Source organism: Onychomys torridus, chromosome 7 (genome assembly GCF_903995425.1).
Source record: "Onychomys torridus chromosome 7, mOncTor1.1, whole genome shotgun sequence".
Taxonomy (NCBI): Eukaryota; Metazoa; Chordata; class Mammalia; order Rodentia; family Cricetidae; genus Onychomys; species Onychomys torridus.
In genome coordinates, this window is record NC_050449.1 from 5284327 (window position 1) to 5290564 (window position 6238).

The following is a 6238-nucleotide window of genomic DNA, read 5'->3' on the forward strand; positions in this document are numbered from 1 at the left end:
CTGCAAAAAGTAAGTGATTGCCAGCTAGGAAGGATAAGGATTTGGTAAATCATGTGAGAAGCACTCACCTTAGGTGTAAAATTTAAGTGAGAACCATAACAATCAGTAATTGCAGTCAGTCATGTGTGTATAGGGGTGGAGACTGCTGCATGTTCTCACCTTTCTGCTCAGGTTGATCTTGAACTTACTGTGTAATCAAAGCTGGACTTGAACTCATGATCCATTTACTTCAGCCTGTAGACAGTAGAGCACTACTATGCTTAGCTAAGATAAATGACATTTTAATGAAATGTTTCAAAAGTCAAAACTATTACAAAAACTTCACGATAAAATATCAAATTTTAAATAAAATGATTTATTAGCATAATCTAGATCAGTCACAGAAAATTGTACAGTCTTCATTAGGCAGCCAACACTGGTGCCCAGCAAGGCTGTGGTATCTACTCTTGTTTATTGAATTTTAAGCCAGACTGTTGAAAGGGAAAAACACACGTCATATAATATCAATTATCTAAAATTTAAGACATAAAAATAACATTTGCAAACATGAACACTATAATTATGTCTATATATAACACAAATTCAAAATAGAAGTTATGTATCAACATTATTAAAAGGGTAAATTTTTGGAGTGTAGGACACAGTGGAGGCTCAAGTTTAAGTTATAAGTTTAGCAGTACGTTTATTTTATGGTTCTTTGTGTCTTGTATGCCAACATATGTGTGTGTTTGACTGACATAGAACAATAAGTATTATGAATCACTCTTTAACATCTAAATTCTTTATATATTTTATAAAATATAAAAATATTTTACACATGTCATGATAACAGAAAATAAATGAGTATATAAATACATTGCCCTCCAGAAAAAAGAAGTATGGTTTTCCAATTTCTAAAGCAAGTCATAAAGATTGTGGATGATTGTTATTTGTAGCAACTGTGACTTTCATACCATATTTCTGTAACTTTAGAATGTAGTAGGATCTTTCTATTGGTTAGACATACCCTGAGAAACATTTATCCAAATCCTAAGTCTTGTCTGGAAACTGCAGAACATATTCCCCATTTCCTCAGGCTTGAAGTTAAGTGTCAAACTCTTCATATTGCCCTGAGTTCTAAGTAACTGAAGACAGGGACCGCGGAGACGCCATGGTGCACCAGGCCCTCAGTCTCAGTTGTACCAGATGAAACTTGTCACTGGCTGTGCTGACATTATTATTCACTCTAATTTATACATCTTGACCTGAATTGCAGAAAAAGGAGCTTTTGACAATTGATTCAACCCTACATCAAGCATGATAGAGTGGATCTAAGAACAAAACCTTTCTCTGGCGTTTCTACTACATGAGATTAGAGTAATCCTATTGTGCTTAAACCTTGGGAAAGCTTGAGCTGGGATGGCAACTTCTCAGACTCTCTAATGTGCAGCTTCTGTGAAAATCTCTGTGAATAAGAGATAGGTTGCAGTGGGCCAGGTGTCACTTTGACAGTTATTATGAGTAAGACTCAGATGGCATTGAAGCAACATGTCGGGTTAGTCAATGCTGAAAAGCACTCTCTGGTTAAGGTCACAGTGACCCAGTCTGTCTCAGCAACAGGTAAAGGCAACAATCCTGGAGAAAAGGCCAATGCCTGGGAACCTATAACAGCAGAAGCTACTCGTGGGGATGTTTGCACATTTTACCCTGCTGTGTCTTCTACCTAGGATGCCTTTCTGTCAGGGGTGTGATTCTTAATGCCAACCTCCTTTCCTCCATCTCCTTGCTGTACTAAGCTAAGATAATTACACTTTTCAAAGAAAAAGAGAAGTACCTCACATTGATGAGTGTCACTGCAATAAGACACTAGCTATTACTCATCATCAAGTCTTTTCTGGGTAACTTCAGTACCTTAACATAGGACGCTTCTAAGTGTCCCTGCTTACTGTCTGCTCACTTCAGGTGGACTGTAAGCTGCTAGGTAGTAAAGAGCCTGTCTTAATCATTTCTAACCTCTGGCAAGTCTAAGATATGAACAAATGCAAATCAGCCACCTTTCCTAATAAGGATGGAAGAACTATGCTGACTTCTGTAGAAAAGCCCCATAAAAAAAGCAGCCATCAATGGCAAGGAATGATCAATGTCCTTGTTTGCACAGCTACTGACTAGTGTTTCTTCTTTCCTCATTTTCACATCTCTTCATTCCATGTTCTCATTCACCAAACAGCATCCTCTCTCATTGTTCAAACCAACAAAGCAGCCAAATAACTCTCAGCCTGGGAATTCATAACTTGATTGTCTCTGCAACAGAGTCCATTTTTTTGTGTGTGTGAATAAAACTCCATTATCTTATACAAACATAAGATTAAAACACATTATATGACTCAGAAATGTACAAAATTTCCAAGACAGTGTCAATGGAAATCTCCTGAGAAGTATTGCTAGTTATCCTTCTTATTCAGGCATCTGCCCCTTTTATCCAGTGTCAGAATCTTAAAAACACTTGAACTGAAATTTAGAACTAAAGAATATGTGTGGCTTCTGTTGCCTGAATCTTGGAATGTTTATTTAACTAAACATTTGAGAATTGTTTTAAGAACATGTCCACTCTGATTAAAAAATAATAGTAATCAAAATAAATAAACAAAATCTACCATTTCCCATTTTCCTTTCAGCCCCAGGTAGGAAGTAAGACTTCCAAAGAACTCTACATTCTGAGAACCTGGCATCAGGAAGCAAACCTCCCTGCATTGTCTTGTAGCCTGGAAACATATTACAAGGATAGCTCACAGGGTCTCAAATTTTGAAGTTGGGTTAAGATGTTTCCAAACAAGTAGAGCTTCACAGGCTACTAAGAATCAGTGACATGAATACCATTATTTGAGTGTAATTATATAGTACATATGCATCATTGTGCTTTCTGCATAGACAAAAATGTCTTTATATATTTGCATATATTTAAAAAACTATATGCTATTATATAATACATAAAGATGCAGATATATTTAAAAGTATATGTCTGAAGATATTTAAATTTAATTCACAGCAGTGATTATGTATGTGAAAAGACAAAGGTTGTAAGAAAAAAGAGACAGAATTCCAAAAGACTTAAGCTAGTAGAATTTTCAGAAATTAAGTTTCATAAAAATAAACCAGACTTATGTTTCTGGGACTGAGAACCATGCTATCAACAAACTGACCAGGATGCAATGAAACTAGAAACAAGAAGGAACTTTAAAGCAAATATCCAGGAATGATGTCTTATAGCTGGAGTTTTCTCCAGGCTTACCTGGCCCATGGTCAGGAAAATCTCTCTCACCCGCCAGTCCCGCAGCAACTTAGACCCAACCAAGTAAACACACAGAGACTTATATTGCTTATAAACTGTATGGCTGTGGCAGGCTTCTTGCTATCTAGTTCTTACATTTTAAATTAACCCACTTCTATTAATCTATAAGTTGCCACATGGCTTGTGGTTTACCAGTATCTTTACATGTTGCTTGTCAGCCTTCTACTTCCCAGAATTCTCCTCTCTCCTTGTTCCGCCTATACTTCCTACCTGGCTACTGGCCAATCAGTATTTTATTTATACAGAACAATATCCACAGCACTTCCCCTTTTCTTTTTTTTAAAAGGAAGGTTTTAACTTTCACATATAACAAATTACATATAACAAAACAATTATTAAGCAAGACTTACAGTTACAATATCTAGTCTATTTATAATATCTAGTCTATTTGTATTTGGCAAAATTAAAGAAGATATCCTATCTATCCTATATTTGTGAGTCTAAGATTTCACATCTAACTTACCTTTTATCATAACTAAGGAAAATTATAACTATCTAGTCTTCAGCTACATCAAAGACCTCAGAAGGATATACTATTACCTTAGAAATGGGAAAAGGATGCAAGCAACTTTTGGGAGTCTTGCAACAGTAGACAGAGACAGCTGGCAGCCTGGACAGTCATCCAAAGTTCTTTTGTAAAGTTGGGGCATCTGCCTCCAGCCCACAGGCCTAGAGTCTCTCAGTCACTTCTCTCTGTGTCCTGTAGAAGGTCTAGCAGTTTCCTCTGTGAAGCAGGAATCTGAAGGACCATGTCACTTTCCTATGGGTCCTGCATGTCCAGTTGATCAAGCAGTCCACACAAGAACAGTTTCTTGCCCAAATGGCTATTTTTGCCAAGGTGAAGAGAATCTCTATATGGAATGTCTTCGATGCTCATCCTCCTCTCTGAAGTAAATCTGGTGCTGCCATTTGACATAGAGTTAGGGTTTGGTTATCATATAAACATTGTGTTTGTATTGCAGCATATTGGCCTTCTCCAACAAGCTGATCCTGGGAGATTTGTGTATCTCTAGCCCTCTATTGTTTTTCTATGTTTTAGCTTCCTCTTTGAACCACATATACCACTGCAGCTGTGCCCTGGGTTCCAGAACAGCATTTGCCAGTTCTCACCAGTCCTGTGGTATAATCTTATTATAAGTTGACCAGGAGTTTAACATTTGCTATAAAAATGGGGAATACATGCCATAAGACACTATTGCCTCCTTAAACCTTTGTAAATCTAACATTTCAATTGGAGTCCAAATATTTTGTGCATTCACTTGATCAGGTAGCTGCTATATGGTTACCAGATAAATTGAGGTTGATTGTGTGAAAACAGGCTTTCTTTCTGTAACCTTATAATCCAATCCTGAAACAACTTCACTATTAATTTCTTTTGTCTGAATCTGAATTTCTCTGTTAATCATTTTAACAGATTTAAGAGGTTTTTCTAAAGATTTTATCCTGGCACTTTAATTGACTATCTTTTTAAATAGTAAAATAAAGATAAGGAAAGTAGTAATGTGCATAATCCCATCAACATTAATCTTCTTGTATAGTTATTCCATTTTCAGACTGCCTAAAATTTTATCAAAGCCCAATTTTCTTCCAGTGTACACATAATATCCATTTTTTTTTTAATGTGGAAAAAAATTTTCTCTCCTTTAACTAGTTTGTTCCTTTAAAATATCTGATATCTTAATTGACTTACCAAGTCTGTGGTAGAATAGTAGAAATCTGTGGGAATTTCAAAACAGCTACCTAGCATCTGAGGTATGAATCCAGAGAGAGAGAGAGAGAGAGAGAGAGAGAGAGAGAGAGAGAGAGAGAGAGGAAGGAAGGAAAGAAAGAAAGAGTAGCCATAAGTTCTGGCTAAAAGCTTAAAAGGAGCTTCCTTAAGCTCTGACCACATGCACTGGCATTTTGGCCGCAAGCAGTTCTATCTGCAGTTGCGAGTAGCTGCTGCAATTATAGTTGAGTGCAGCCGGACCTGGTAGCTCTGGCAGGGCCTGAGTTGTTCATAGCATCGCCTTTTTTTTTTTTTTTAAGCATGAGCCACTTGAGTTGTCAATCTGACTCCAAGTAGCTCCAGCTTTGGGTAACTGCTTATAGTTAGTCAGGCCCAGGGCGGGCCACCAAGCCAAGCCAAGCCAAGTGGTTTTTAATGAATTCTTACCACGTGGGTGCCAAATGTAGCTGTAACAGTCTTATTAAATAAGAAACACAAAGCCAAATGCAGAGTTAAAAGCCCAAGAGGTCAGAGCAGTAGCTAAGAGAATTAAAGACTAAATCCATTTCATACCCCTTGTTACCGCTGCCATCTTTCCCCTCCAAAAGAGACCTACTTCCTGTGTGTCTATATTTTTATTAACTTTCTGTTCTGCCTTCTCATTGGTTGTAAACCCAACCACATGACCTCCTTGTCACTGCCTGTCTATACAGACCTCTAGGTCTCTATGGTTGTATTGAGATTAAAGGCATGTGTCTCCATGCTGGCTGTATCCTTGAACACACAGAGATCTACCTGTCATGTGATTGGGATTAAAGGTGTATGCCACCAATGCCTGGCTTCTGCTATGGCTTGCTATTAGCTCTGAACCCCAGGCAACTTTATTTATTAACATACAAATAAAATTGCATTTCAGCACAAGTAAAATATCACTATAATGCCTAAAAAACTGTTCAAATAAAAAATGTTAAAGTAAGGACTGGGAGTGTAGCTCAGTGATGAAGCATTTGCCTCATATGCATGAGGCCTTGGGTTCAGTCCCCAACACTGCAAAATTAAATAGATGATATAGTTCATATGCATGAGTCCCTGGGTTCAGTCCCCAGCACTGCAGAATTAAATAGATGGGTTAGTTTGAAGGCTCCTGTGCTTGAATATGTATCTCCAGCTGATGTCTCTGCATGGGAGGTCATGGAACCTTT